This window comes from Aethalodelphis obliquidens, unplaced genomic scaffold, assembly GCF_003676395.1.
Source record: "Aethalodelphis obliquidens isolate GAN/ISIS:26980383/991018 unplaced genomic scaffold, ASM367639v1 scaffold32, whole genome shotgun sequence".
NCBI classification, from domain to species: Eukaryota; Metazoa; Chordata; class Mammalia; order Artiodactyla; family Delphinidae; genus Aethalodelphis; species Aethalodelphis obliquidens.
Genome location: NW_020837976.1, coordinates 13,424,882 through 13,438,773, shown reverse-complemented (window position 1 = coordinate 13,438,773; position 13,892 = coordinate 13,424,882). Strand labels below are relative to the sequence as shown.

Sequence of the window (13,892 nt, the reverse complement as noted above, 5' to 3'; positions counted from 1 at the left end):
CCTGTGCATCCGGAGCCTGTGCTCCACAACGGGAGAGGCCACAACAGTGAGAGGCCCGCGTACTGCAAAAAAATATAAAAAATAAAAAAAAAAAATTGGGAAAGGATCTGAATAGACATCTCTCTGAAGAAGATATACACATGATCAATAAGCAGATGAAAAGAGGTGTCAATATCATTAACCATCAGGGAAATGCAAATCAAAACCATAATGAGATACTACTTCACACATTAGGATGGCTAGAATTTTTTAAAAAGACATTATAACATGTGTTTTAAGGCACTTTTATACACTATTGGTGAGAATTGTAATGGGGCTATTTTGGAAAAGTATGGCTGTTCCTCAAAAAGACAAACATAGAGTTACCATATGACCCAGAAATTCCACTCCTAAGTATGTACCCAAGAGAAATGAAAACATATGTCCACATTAAAACTTTTACACAAATGTTTATAGCTATATTATTCATAACAGCCAAAAAGTGGAAACAATGCAAATACCCATCAATTAATGAATGGATCAATCAAATGTGATATATCTATATAATGGAAGATTGTTTGACCATAAAAGGAAATAAAGAACTTATACATGCTACAACATGGCTGAACCTTGAAAATATAGTAAGAGAAAGAAACCAGTCACAAAGACCATGTATTATATGACTCCATTTATAAGAAATGTCCAGGATAGGCAAATTCATAGAGACAGAAAATACATTAGTGGTTGCCTAGTGCTGAAGAATTGGGAGGAAATGTGGAATGATTGCTCATGGGTTCAGGGTTTATTTTGGGGTGTTGAAATGTTCTAAAATTGATTGTGGTGATGATTATACAACTCTAAATACACCAAAAACTATTGAATTATACACTTTAATGGGTGAATTGTGTGGTATGTTAATTATATCCCAATAAAAATGTTATAGTAAAAGAAAATAATTTATCAGTGAAAACATCAGGGCTTGGAGATTTTTAAAATACAGTTTTAAACTAAAAGTTCAATTTTTAAAATTGTTATAGGACTGAGTTATCTTTCATGTTGTGGCTTAGTTTTGATAGTTTGTGGTTTTTGAGGATTTAACCTATTTCATGTAGTCTGTCCAATTCATTTTCATAGAAATATTATTGTTTTCATGTCTGTGAGGTCTACAGTTCTATTCACTTTTTCATTCTTGATTTAGTAATTTCTGTCTTCTCTCTTTTTCTGTTTGTCAGTCTGACTAGAGGTACATCAATTGTATTGGTCTTTCAAAGAACCACCTTTTGGTTTCATTGATTTTTTTCTGTTTGTCTATTTTCAATTTCATTAGTAACTGATCTTTATTATTTCTATCTCCTACTCGCTTTGGGTTTATTTTGCTCCCCCTCCTCCTCACCCCCTCCCCCAGTTTCTTATGGGAGAAGCTTAGGTGGTTGCTTTAAGACATTTCTTATTTTGTAATATAAGCATTTAATGCAATAAATTCCCCTCCCACTTTAGCTACACCCCACAATTTTGATATGTTATATATTAATTTTCTTTCTTTTTAATGTATTTTCTAATTTCCTTTGAGATTCCTTTTTAAAAGTGTGCTGTTTCTTTGCTAGTGTTTGGAAAATTTTCAATTGTCTTTCTGTTACTGATTTCTAGTTTAATTTCATTAGAGTCAGAAAGCATATTTTGTATGATTTCAATCCTTTTAAGTTTGTTAAGGTTTGATTTATGACTCACAATATAGTCTATCTTGATAAATGCTCCATATGCACTTGAAAAGAATGTGTGGAGTGTTCCATAAATATCAGTTAATTCAAGCTAGTTGATGGTGTTGTTCAGTTCTATCCTTGCTAATTTTCTGTAACTTTTTCTATATATTACATAGAGAGGAGTGCTGCAGCTTCCAAGTATAATTGTGGATATGTCTACTACTTTTCTGCTATGACAATTTTTGCTTCATATATTTTGAAGCTCCTATTCTCAGGTGTTTATACATTTAGAAATGTTAGAAATACATTTAGAATTGTTATGAGTGGATTGATTCTTCTAACAATGTGTAATGTCTCTCTCTAACTCTGCTAATTTCTTTGCTCTGAAGTTTACTTTGATATTTAGTCACCCTTGCTTTGGTTTGTTAGGGTTTCCATGGTATAGTTTTTTTCATACTTTTTCTTTTTAACCTACCTATATCATAATATGGGAAGAGAGTTTCTTGTAGACAGCAGGTGCTTGGGTCATTTTTTAAAAATCCATTCTGCCAATCTCTATCTTGAATTGGTGTGTTTATGTTGTTTACATTTAATGTAATTATTGATATGACCATTTTATTATTTGTTTTCGGTTTGTTCCCTCTATTTTTCATTCTTCTGTTTCCCCTTTCCTACCTTTGTTTAGGTTACTTAAAAAAACATTTTTTGGTATTCCATTTTAAGTTATCTAGTATGGTTTTGACATTATCTCTTCATATAATTTTTTTCAGTTTTGGGAGAGACAATTCTCTTTGAGCTTCTTGCTCTCCTGCATCTCCTACTGTGTGTGCCAAAACTGTAAAGTCCTGACCCCTGTTTTGCCTGGGCCATTTCTCAGCACTGCGTGGGTGCCCAAAGCACAGAGGATGCAGGTCGGAAGGTGGTGGCCTGTGCAGAGGAAGAAAGAAGCCCCTGGGCCCACGCACCAGACGCTGGGAGCAATAAGTGGCATGCTCAGGTGTAGACCCTGGAGAACTGGAGAAAAGAGGCTGACATTGTTTCCTTTCTGCTGCTCCCACCGTCCCCCAGGGGCTAGCCTCCACCGCCCCCTGTGCTCCATGAACTGCCAGCCAGGGGTTAACGTGTTGTTCTGGTGTTAGGGACTCACATCACTGTAGTCCCTGACTCTTGTGCATGTTAGACTCCTTGGTTCATGTTCTCATGGAGTAAAAAGGCTCCCGAATTCAAACGATTGGGTTTTGGTGAAGTTTGCAGAAGGGAAGGAAATCCTAAGGGGCCTTTGGGCAGGGTCCTGTGGGCCATTCACTGTACTGTTGTGGCTTCCACCACTGAACGGATGGTAAGTACCGAGGGTTCTAGTCTGTCTTCCTGTCAGGTGAGTGGCAGAGGGGATTCTCCCATCCGGGATCGCTGCGTGTACAGAAGTGCTGGAGGTACGTGTAGAATGCAACCTCCCCTCTATCGTTTCCTCCCTAAACCATCCCTGGTGGTCCGGCAGAGACAATACAGAATTCCTGCAAGAGGAGAAATCAGTTTTAAAGATTTAATGGCCGGCAGACTATGCCGGGGCATTTCCTGGTATAACAGCGCCACCTGCCGGACAAGCCACCGGTGGCCTTTTGGTTTTGTTTTTGAGCAAGTTATTACCAAGCTCTTGTGGAAACTGCATGTCTGACCCGTGCATGGCTTGTGGCTCTTTGGCCTGAATGCCCATTTTGAGGCGTATCAAATCAGACTCAATGACTAACAAGGTGGAAAGAGCCCAAAAGATCTCTCTGTTCAAAAGGAAATGGCACATATATTCAAGAACCAGGTTGCCTGGCCCTCCTGGCATCTCACCTTCACATAAAATGGGGCGTTGACACCTTTAGGGGAAACAGTATCCCCTGCCATGTCCCCTAAAGCAAAGCCACTGACCCAAAGGGGCCCTGGCTTCACAAAGAAACCCCTAAACTCTTGGGCCTGGTGCACTGGTGGTTTAGCTAAGTTGATGGCGTCAGCACTGTTGCAGCTGCTCAGCACCATATCCATCAGGCAGAAAGTGACCGCGATTGTTCTCTCAAGGGCCAGAGCTCACCACAGTCCTAATCGTACTGGCCAGTCCTCCCCTGAGCCTGAGTTGCTGATGGGCCACCACCTGGCCTGCTACTGGGGAGATTCTGGACTGGCAGATTACAGACACCCCTCTGTGGGGCAGTAACTCGGGGAAACATATTGCCACTGCTGATGGGACAGTGGTGCCACTGATGCAGATGTATTCAGTAAGGATTCTCTGATGAGACCACTGGAAGCAAACTGCTGATCAAGCCTTCATTGCCCAGATCACAGCCATCACTACCCGCGTCCACTTGCAGATATCCGGCAGCCTGGAGCCAAGGCTCAGAGACATGGCGGATTCCCTTCCAGACCACCACAATAAAGTGAATATTGCAATAAAGCAAGTCACATGAATTTTTTTGTTTTCCAGTGCATATAAAAGTTATGTTGACTCTATACTGTCACATATTAGGTATGCAATAGCATTATGTTTAAAAAACAATGCACATACCTTAATCAAAACATACTTCATTGGTAAAAAAAAATGTTAAGCATCATCTGATAACACAGAGTCATCACAAACCTTCAATTTATAAAAGAAAAAACCCTGCAATATCTTCGAAGGGCAATAAAACAAGGTATGCTGTACTGGAGAACAAAAGTAGTGAACTCACTGCTAGTGCCTGGGTGCTTCAAATTCTGCTCTCCTTCCCCAATCCCCCTGCTGCTATGTACTTCTCAGAGTCTTCAGATAGCTGCTCCATGCCTGCTGTCCGGGGGTACAGTTGTATTGAGTGGGACAGACAGGGTGGCATGTGCTTACTCCATCTCACCCAGAACTGGAACCCAGGGAAAGCTTTGAACAGGTGGAGATAGGGGAGCCCCCCACTCCCCAGCACCAGGGCAAAGGCATAGAGCTGGGAACGCAGGACAGGCTGGGTCCTGAGCCCTGCAGGAGAGCAGAGGGAGAGAAATTTGGCAGAAGGGTGAGTGCTGTGGGCCCAGGTGTGCAGCCATCATGGGGGAGCCACTGAGGGGACCCAAGCCGAGACAGCCAAGACAGGAGCTGGGCTTCAGGCCTCAAATGTGCTGTTGCCCTCACCTGGAACGCTCCTTCTTCTGCACTTCACCCAGCCAACTCTTTCTCATCCTCAGGTGTCAGCTGAAATCTCACTTCCTCAGGGAAGCCTACCTGACCATAGATCCCACAGAATTCTGTACTTTTCCCTCCTGGTCCTTATCATGGTGGCAATTGTTAATTAAGCATTTGCAATTGTTTAATTCACACCAGTTTCCCCTACTGGACTGTGGGAACATGAGGGCAACATCCACATAGATCTCGTTAATTGCTTAGGTGGATCAGTCAGTCAGCAAACCTGTAGGGAGAACCTGCTCTGTGCCCACCATTGTCCTGGGCACCAGTGTTCCCAAGGACAAGGTGTCGACCTTGCCCACTGTTGTCTGCCTGTTGCCGGCACAAACGCTGAGCCCAGTGTTAAATGACTGACTGCCCAAAGGTGGTTCTGGCTGTGTGTGTGTGTGTGTGTGTGTGTTTAAAGGGAGAAGGGGTCGGTGGCAGAGAGGCCAGGAGGCCCCAACCAGGCTGTAGCCGGGGCCTGAGGGGCAGGGCTGGAGTCTAGAGTGGAGGCAGACACTGCCTGGACCGTTTCGAGACCTTGGGGATGAGGGAGTCCCAACATGCGACCTTCTGATGATGTTCGTTAACCTCCTGCAGGCTGCCTGGTGCTCTTCCGCCAGCCCCTGGGGAGCTGTCGGGGCTGAGCACCTCCTGGGCCAGGCCCGGAGCAGCGCGGTCCCCATGGGGCTACAGCCGGCAGAGTCTTGAGACTCCTTCGGCTACCTAGCGACTGGCGGAGTGAAGGGCCAGGACAGGGACCTCAGGCCTGTCCGCTTTGAAGCTCCCCGACCTCTAGGGTGCCCCTGTGCTCCTCAGGGACCACCCTGGGGAAGGGACATCTGGTTGGGAGGCCGCCTCAGTCAGTTCCTTCATCATCCTCTGCCTTCCACACCCAGGTCCTCCTCACGCTGTCTCCTTGGAACGAAGGAATACACGCATCTGCGCCCCAGGCAGTCTCCTCCCGCCACACACACCCCCCCTCCGTGCACAGTGGCTCCGGCAAGTGTCACGGGGAGTAGAGCCTGTGGGGAGGGCCCCCACCAGGGACCCTGTACCTACCGGCCCCAACTCCAACGGCCCTGGACGTGGTCCCTGATCCCCAGAGACACCGCGGGCAGGTGAGGAGAAGGCCTCTCCTTCTCTCTCAGAATCTGGGACTTTTTCACAGCTCAGTAGGGCCCCAGTTGAGCCTTTCAAGCTCACTGGAGCCTCAGGGTCCTTATTGAAAGCAGGAGTTTGGCATAGACAAGCCCTCCCTATTGCATCCATCGGTATTTCCCCCAGAGGGCGCTCTGCTCACAGAATCCGGCACCTTCATCTTGCATATCCGGCCGGAGTCACCTCTGGTGAGAAAGGCTCGGCGAGACGCGGGAGACTCGCCTAAGTTTGTTTAACCCGTAGTTCCCCAGACCTACGTAACCGGGATGTACATTTTCCACAGAACACCTTTTACGATGCCATGGAATCCAGACTGGGAAACTCCTCGAAGGACTTTTTTCCATTTTAGGCTTGTAGAGTTGGGTCCTTCCCTCCCATCCCCCTCAGGACCGGGTTCTGACTCCTCCCGACCTAAGCTCATGCTCCCATGGGGCCTGTGCAAGGGCTGCGCAGAGCCTGATCCGCCGTGGCCTCCGCACGAGCCTAGATCAGCTGCTCATTGTTAAGCTAAGGTTGCACCTCCTCCCCCAGGATAAAAGGGGGTGGGGGTGGGGAGTCCGATTTCCGTAAGGGCAGGGATTGGTTAAACGCGTTTCTCCAGGAACTACTGTGTGCCAGGCACTGACTGAGTGGTCACTTTGGGGCACGTTTTCTGCGCTAAGAAGTTCTCACTGCTTTGGGAAGTGCATTATTGATCCAGGAAAGACATTGCCCCCTTCTGCCTCACCCTTTCTGTAGATCAACCGCACCTGGGCCTCATTCTCCAGCACCTCCCACCTCAGGCAGCGCAGGGCAGGGGTCTGGGCCAGGCGGAGAAAGGACAAACACAGTGACACACGCGGGATGGGGTGGGAGTGGGGCTTGGAGCTTGGGAGCAGAGGTGACGGTTCACTGCAGTCCTGGGGTCTGCCCCCAGCTCCCCACGCCCCTCACTCCAGTCTCTCTCACTGAGGTCCTGATAAATTGACATCTTTCACAAAAGCCAATTCCTCCAGAAGCTCTGACTCCTCGCTTCTCACTGCTAAAAATAGGTGGAGAGCTGTAAAAACCGCACACCTAGAGACAATTCTAGTCATTTTGGTAGATATTTGCTCTAAAGATCTGCAATGTCTGTCGTTATTAAAACCGGGTGTTCCTTGGCAAACTCATTTCTTTTAAAAGCAGATTCACAGCCTTCAATAAAATAAATTTCTTATTTCCAGTGGGTTCGGAGACATTCAGAGGTGTTACTACAAAGCCGTGACGATCCTCACCATCGGAATCCAAGGTTCTTGTTAAGGTGACAAGCAACACGCAACTCGGGGGGTCTGCTGGAGTCTCTCCAGTTCATCCGGAGGGGTGATGGGCCCGGGGTTTCCAGGGTTAACTAAGAGCCTTGGGCCTCGCTGAGGGTGTGGCCCCAGTGGGCCAGGCTATGGAGCGACCAAATTCTTCTGGGTTCCCTGCGACTCTGAGAACTGGGGTCTGGTTGATAGGTGGCGTGAGCCAGACTCTTTAAGAAGGAGTCTGGGAGGCAGGGCCTGCAGCCCCTGGGGAACCCAGGTGTTTTCATTCCAGGACCAACCGTCTCCCGGTAGATCTCTCGAGATTCTACGAGATCGGGCTTCCTCGGGGAAGAGAGCTGAAAGGAGCAGAGCGTTGGGCCCTGTGCAGCCATTCGCTGCGCCTCCCCTGTCGCTCGGTGGCTTCCAGCCCATCCTCTGCCCGCTCCTCCATCAGGCCCCGCACTTAACCGCCACGCAACCTAAGGCGCACAGCGCACCTTTGGGGCTCCTGTTTGCCTTCCTGGGAAGCCCCACACGGCATCCCTCCCTCCCCAGGCCCTATCCTTGGCCCTCAGGTGTCCGTCGTGGTGTTCAAAGAGGAGAACATTTCCTGATGGAGGGGCTTGGGTGAAGGGGCCAGCTCTCCCACCGCAGGGCGCTGGCAGTTGCGCCGGTTTCAAAGAGAAAGCAATGCATTCGGGCTGTTCTGCAGAGAAAAGGCTCCAGGAGTAGGCGAGGATGTTTCCTGGGACGAATTCGGGACACCTCACAGCTGCTGGCAGGAACAACCGGCCCCAAGGATGTAGGTGAGTGCCTGGGATTTTTTTTTTTTTCCTGCATATGTCTGTGAGTGAGGGAGTGTGTGTGTGTGTTTGCACGTGTTTCTTTTCTTTCCCCAAAAACCTACTGCGAGAAGTGCACTAAAGTGACTAAGCTCTAGTTCTTTCTGGATAAGAGTGTTCAGGATGGGTAGCCCAAGGTGCATTAGGACCAGCTGTAACCTGTCTACTGGTTCGTATGCCTTGGGTTCTGAGAGTAAGGGCCATTTTTTCCCTTGGGACTGGTTTGTGCTGTGAAGAATGAGATTGGCTGCAGCTGTGCAGTGGAAGATGGCCAAGGGTGACAACACCAGGTATTATCAGGCGGGCTCCCATTCAGTTGCTCTGAGATTCCTTATTTTCTGATTTGAGAATATAACAGTGTGTCAGGTTGCTGCAGGCTTTCACCTTTCCAGACGTAGGCCTTGTGCCACTGGAGCCTGTGCTGGTATCCTGGGCTTTGGTCCCTGGGGCTCTGGGACTCCTGGAAAGTGATAGGCTCCCAGTATTTATGTGTGAAGTTCTGTCCCCTGAGTCTCAGATATTCCTGCCCTTGTACCTCCTTTGGGACAAAGCCTGGGCCCTCCTTTCTGGGCCCCTGGGAAGAGCCACCATTACAGTGTGACTCTGATTGGTGGCATGAGCCAGACTCTGTACTGAAGAGCCTGGGTAGAGGCACCCAAATGCCTTGTCAACCAGTTGTCTGTTGGCACTGTCCTGTACTTAGCTTCTTGCTTGGAGATACCAGATCAAGAGGTCATCTTGTTAATATGATTGTGGCAAAATTGCTTTGACATAGTTTCCTGAGATTGAGCAGACGTGAGTGAAGGTGGGAGTGTGAGGGTGAGAGGGTGGTGGATCCTGATTTGAGGTGACACAGCAGCCCAAATGGGCAAGTAGGCATCTAACACTGAGATTATTTATTCGAGTGGGATGAGGTTTATAGGCAAATAGCAATTATAGTAATAATGATTAGTATAAATATTTATTTATACATATATAACCTTAATAAACATAGACTACCATAAATTATACATCTATGTAAAAAATAAACAAGTATGTGAGCAATTAGAAAAAGGATAACAGGGCTTCCCTGGTGGGACAGTGGTTAAGAATCTGCCTGCCAATGCAGCAGACACGGGTTTGAGCCCTGGTCCGGAAAGATCGCACATGCCGCAGAGCAACTAAGCCCGTGCGCCACAACTACTGAGCCTGCGCTCTAGACCCCGTGAGCCGCAACTACTGAAGCCCGTGTGCCTAGAGCCCATGCTCTGCAATAAGAGAAGCCACCGCAATGAGAAGCCCGCGCACCACTATGAAGAGTAGCCCCCTCTCACCGCAACTAGAGAAAGCTCGTGTACAGCAATGAAGACCCAACACAGCCAAAACATAAATAAATAAATTTATAAAAATATAATAGGAAAATTACCTAATCTGAACAATAAAGAAAAAACAGGTTAAAAAATTAATAACAGACCCTCACAGACCTGTAGGATTATAAACAGATCAAATATTTGTGTCACTGGAGTCTCAGAAGGAGATGAGAAAAAGTATGGGGCTGAAAAGGTATTCAAAAAAATTATAGCTGAAAATATCCCAAATATGACAAAAGATATATGTCTACAGATATAAGAAACTGAGCAAATCCCCAACAGGATAAGCCCAAAGAAAGCCAAATCAAAACATATCATGATAAAAATTCTGCAAACTAAAGACAAAGAAAAAATTCTTTATCAGTGAGAGAGAAGTGACACCTTACCCATAAAGGAAAAATAATTCAAATGACAGTGGATTTCTCATCAGAAATCATAGAGGCCAGAGGAAGTAGCATAACATTTTTCAAGTGCTAAAAGTAAAGAATCATCAACTCACAATTCTATATCCAATGAAAATATGCTTTAGGAAGGAAGGGTAAATTAAGACATTCTCAGATGAAGAAAAACTAAGAGGATCTGTTTCCAGTAGAACTACTCTAAAAGGATAGCTAAAGGAAGTTTTTTTTTTTAACTTTTTATTTTATATTGGAGTATAAGTTGATTAACAATGTTGTGTTAGTTTCAGGTGTACAGGAAAGTGATTTGGTTATCCATATACAGGTATCATTCTTTTTCAAATTCTTTTCCCATTTAGGTTGTTACATAATATTGAGCAGAGTTCCCTGTGCTATACAGTAGGTCCTTGTTGATTATCCATTTTAAATATAGTAGTGTGTACATGTCAATCCCAAACTCCCTAACTATCCCTCCCCCCCAGCCCTTCCCCTCTGGTAACCATAAGTTTGTTCTCTAAGTCTGTGAGTCTGTTTCTGTTTTGTAAATAAGTTCATTTGTATCATTATTTTTAGATTCTGCATATAAGCGATATCATACGATATTTGTCTTTGTCTGACTTACTTCACTCAGTATGGTAATCTCCATGTTGCTGCAAATGGCATTGTTTCATTCTTTTTAATGGCTGAGTAATATTCCAATGGATATGTATACCACATCTTTTTTATCCATTCATCTGTTGATGGACATTGAGGTTGCTTCCAATTAGGTTTCTTGGCTATTGTAAACAGTGCTGCATGCAGTGAACACTGGGGTGCATGTATCCTTTCGGACCATGTCTTTCTCTGGATATATGCCCAGGAGTGGGATTGCAGGATCATATGGTAGCTCTATGTTTAGCTTTTTAAGAAACCTCCATACTGTTCTCCATAGTGACTATACTAATTTACATTCCCATCAGCAGTGTAGGACGGTTCCCTTTTCTCCACACTGTCTCCAGCATTTACTGTTTGTGGATTTTTTTGGTGATGGCCATTCTGACTGATGTGAGGTGATATCTCATTGTAGTTTTGATTTTCATTTTTCTAATAATTAGCAATGTTGAACATCTTTTAATATGCCTCTTGGCCATTTGTATGTCTTCTTTGGAGAAGTATCTATTTAGGTCTTCTGCCCATTTTTTGATTGGGTTGTTTTTATGATATTAAGTTGCATGAGCTGTTTGTAAATTTTGGAGACTAATCTCTTGTCTCACATCATTTGCAAATATTTTCTCCAATTCTGTGGGTTGTCTTTTTGTTTATGGTTTCCTTTGCTGTGCAAAAGCTTTTGAGTTTAATTAGGTCCTATTTGTTTATTTTTGTTTTTATTTCCATTACTCTGGCAGACAGATTGAAAAACATATTGCTGTGATTTATGTCAGAGAGTGTTCTACCTATGTTTTCCTCTAAGAGTTTTATAGTGTCCAGCCTTACATTTAGGTCTTTAATCTATTTTGAGTTTATTTTTTGAAATTAGTGTTCTAATTTCATTTTTTTAACATGTAGCTGTCTAGTTTTCCCAGCACCATTTATTGAAGAGACTGTCTTTCCTCCATTATATAGTCTTGCCTGCTTTGTTGTAGATTAATTGACCATAGGTGCATGGATTTAGTTCTGGGCTTTCTATCCTGTTCCATTGATCTATATTTCTATTTTTGTGTCAGTATCATACTGTTTTGATGACCCCTCTAGGTGGTCACAAAGCACCGAGCTGATCTCCCTGTGCTATGCAGCTGCTTCCCACTAGCTATCTATTTTACATTTGGTAGTATATATAAGTCCATGTCACTCTCTCACTTTGTCGCAGCTTACCTTCCCCCTCCCCGTGTCCTCAAGTCCATTCTCTACATCTGCATCTTTATTCCATCTTCTTTATCCATTCATCTGTCGATGGACAGTTACGTTGCTTCCATGTCCTGGCTACTGTAAATAGAGCTGCAATGAACATTGTGGTACATGACTCTTTTTGAATTATGGTTTTCTCAGGGTATATGCCCAGTAGTGGGATTGCAGGGTCATATGGTAGCTCTATTTTTAGTTTTTTAAGGAACCTCCATACTGTTCTCCATAGTGGCTGTATCAATTTACATTCCCACAACCTGTTGGGGGTTTTTAATCACAGTTTCAATTTCAGTACTTGTTATTGGTCTGTTCATATTTCCCACATGCTGCGCACCACAACTACTGAGCTCACACACCTCAACGAGAGAGCCCGTGTGCCACAACTACAGAGCCCATGCGCCCTGGAGCCCGCGTGCCACAACCAGAAAGAGAAAACCTGCATGCCACAAGTAGAGAGAAACCTGCGCACCACTAGAGAGAAACCCACACGCCACAACTAGAAAGAAGCCCGTGTGCCACAACAAAGAGACTGTGCACCGCAATGAAAGTTACGGCATGCCTCAACGAAGATCCTGCATGCCGCAACTAAGACTCAATGCAGTCAAAAAAATAAAGAAAAAAAAGATAATAACAAGTTTGGATGATGTGGAGAAACTGGATCCCTCATACGTTGCTGGTGGGAATGTAAAATGGTGCAACTGCTTTGAAAAACAGTTTGGCAGGTACTCAGAAAATTAAACATAGAGTTATCATACGACCCAGCAATTTCACTCCTCGGTATATACCCAAGTAAAATGTCCTGCAAAAAAATTTGTACATAAATGTTCATACCTGCATTATTCATAAATAGTCAAAAGTGGAAACAACCCAAATGTCTGTTAACTGATGAATGGATAAATCAGGTGTGGTATATCCACACAATGGAATATTATTTGGCAATAGAAAGGACTGAAATATTGATACATGCTACAACATGGATGAATCTTGAAAATATAAGCTAAATGAAGCCAATCAGAAAACACTATATTCCATTTATATAAAATCTCCAGAATAGGTAAATCTACAGAAAAAAAGTAGATTAGTGGTTGCCTAGGACTTGGGGAGTGATGGCTAAAGAGTATGGGGCTTCTTTCTGAGGTGATAAAAATGTTCTAAAATTGTGATGATGGTTGCACAGCTCTGTTAATATACTAAAAAACTATTGAATTGTACACTTGTAATGAGTAAATTGTATTCTGTGAATTATATCTCAGTAAAGCTGTTACCAAAAAAATAAAAGAATTCGTGAAACATCAGTAAGGAAGAAAGAAAAACAGAAAGAGTAAAACTATGAGTAAATACAACAGATTTTCCTTTTCCTCTTAAGTTTTCTAAATTATGTTTGGTGGTTGAAGGAAAATTACTACATTTTTTTTTCTTTTTAGTTGAAGTTTTTATTATTATCTAAAATTACTACATTTTCTGATGTAGTTCTCAGTGTATTTAGAGAAAATAGCTAAGACAATCATAATGTAAATGGGGAAGAGTAAAAGGAATCAAAGGGAGGTGAAGTTTTTTTGGTAAATATATCACATGAATTTCTCAGTGTTCCTATAAAAGTCTCAGACTCCAGAGACTGGGGAATCAGTGTTCAATAAATGTAATGTTTGTTTTCACTTCACTCAGAAACTAGATCTGAAGTCATCTGTTTCCCTAATAGTAGAACTAATTGCTTCCATCCATTAGCCTTGTTTTATCCACCCAAGAGCAAAAAAGTTACATTTCAGGATAGGTATCTAGGTTTGAGCATTATTTTTCTAGGTAATGGCTTTTGAAATTTCAAAAGGGATGAAACCCAGGACACACAGATATTTGTACATTTTAAAAGCTGAGAATTGGGCTGTTTGGACCCTTGAGATATTTATTTCAAAGTGTTCAAGTAAGACATTTCCAAGGAGATTCTTTCAGAGGGTAGAGAGAGGCATCTGCCTTTCTCCTGCATATAAATGGCCAAAATTCACTCCTCTGTGTTTCTCACTTACAATGTAGACTTTGCATGTGTCTTTGTATTTGACCTGGCCCTCACTGTATTGTTCCAAGGACATGGGAGAAGCACATGCTTGTTATTTTCTGTAAGGTAAATAATAAGAAATCTACTCCTGATCT

At 43.8% G+C, this 13,892-nt stretch overlaps 2 long non-coding RNA genes across 4 annotated transcripts in view; both read left to right on the top strand.

The window, feature by feature from the left end:
• Positions 1-5,283, top strand: part of LOC113631352 (uncharacterized) — a 93,295-nt gene extending 88,012 nt beyond the window's left edge. For 2 of the 3 annotated variants that reach the window (XR_003437273.1, XR_003437272.1), the window contains one exon: positions 2,450-5,282. This is a non-coding gene — a long non-coding RNA (uncharacterized LOC113631352). Of the gene's footprint in view, positions 1-2,449 lie in introns of all 3 variants that reach the window. The other variant, XR_003437274.1, reaches the window with a different exon arrangement.
• Positions 5,284-5,297: 14 nt separating this feature from the next.
• Positions 5,298-13,892, top strand: part of LOC113631356 (uncharacterized) — a 44,628-nt gene continuing 36,033 nt past the window's right edge. Inside the window, exons 1-2 of the long non-coding RNA XR_003437278.1 lie at positions 5,298-7,291; positions 7,833-8,083. This is a non-coding gene — a long non-coding RNA (uncharacterized LOC113631356). The remainder of the gene's footprint in view (positions 7,292-7,832; positions 8,084-13,892) is intronic.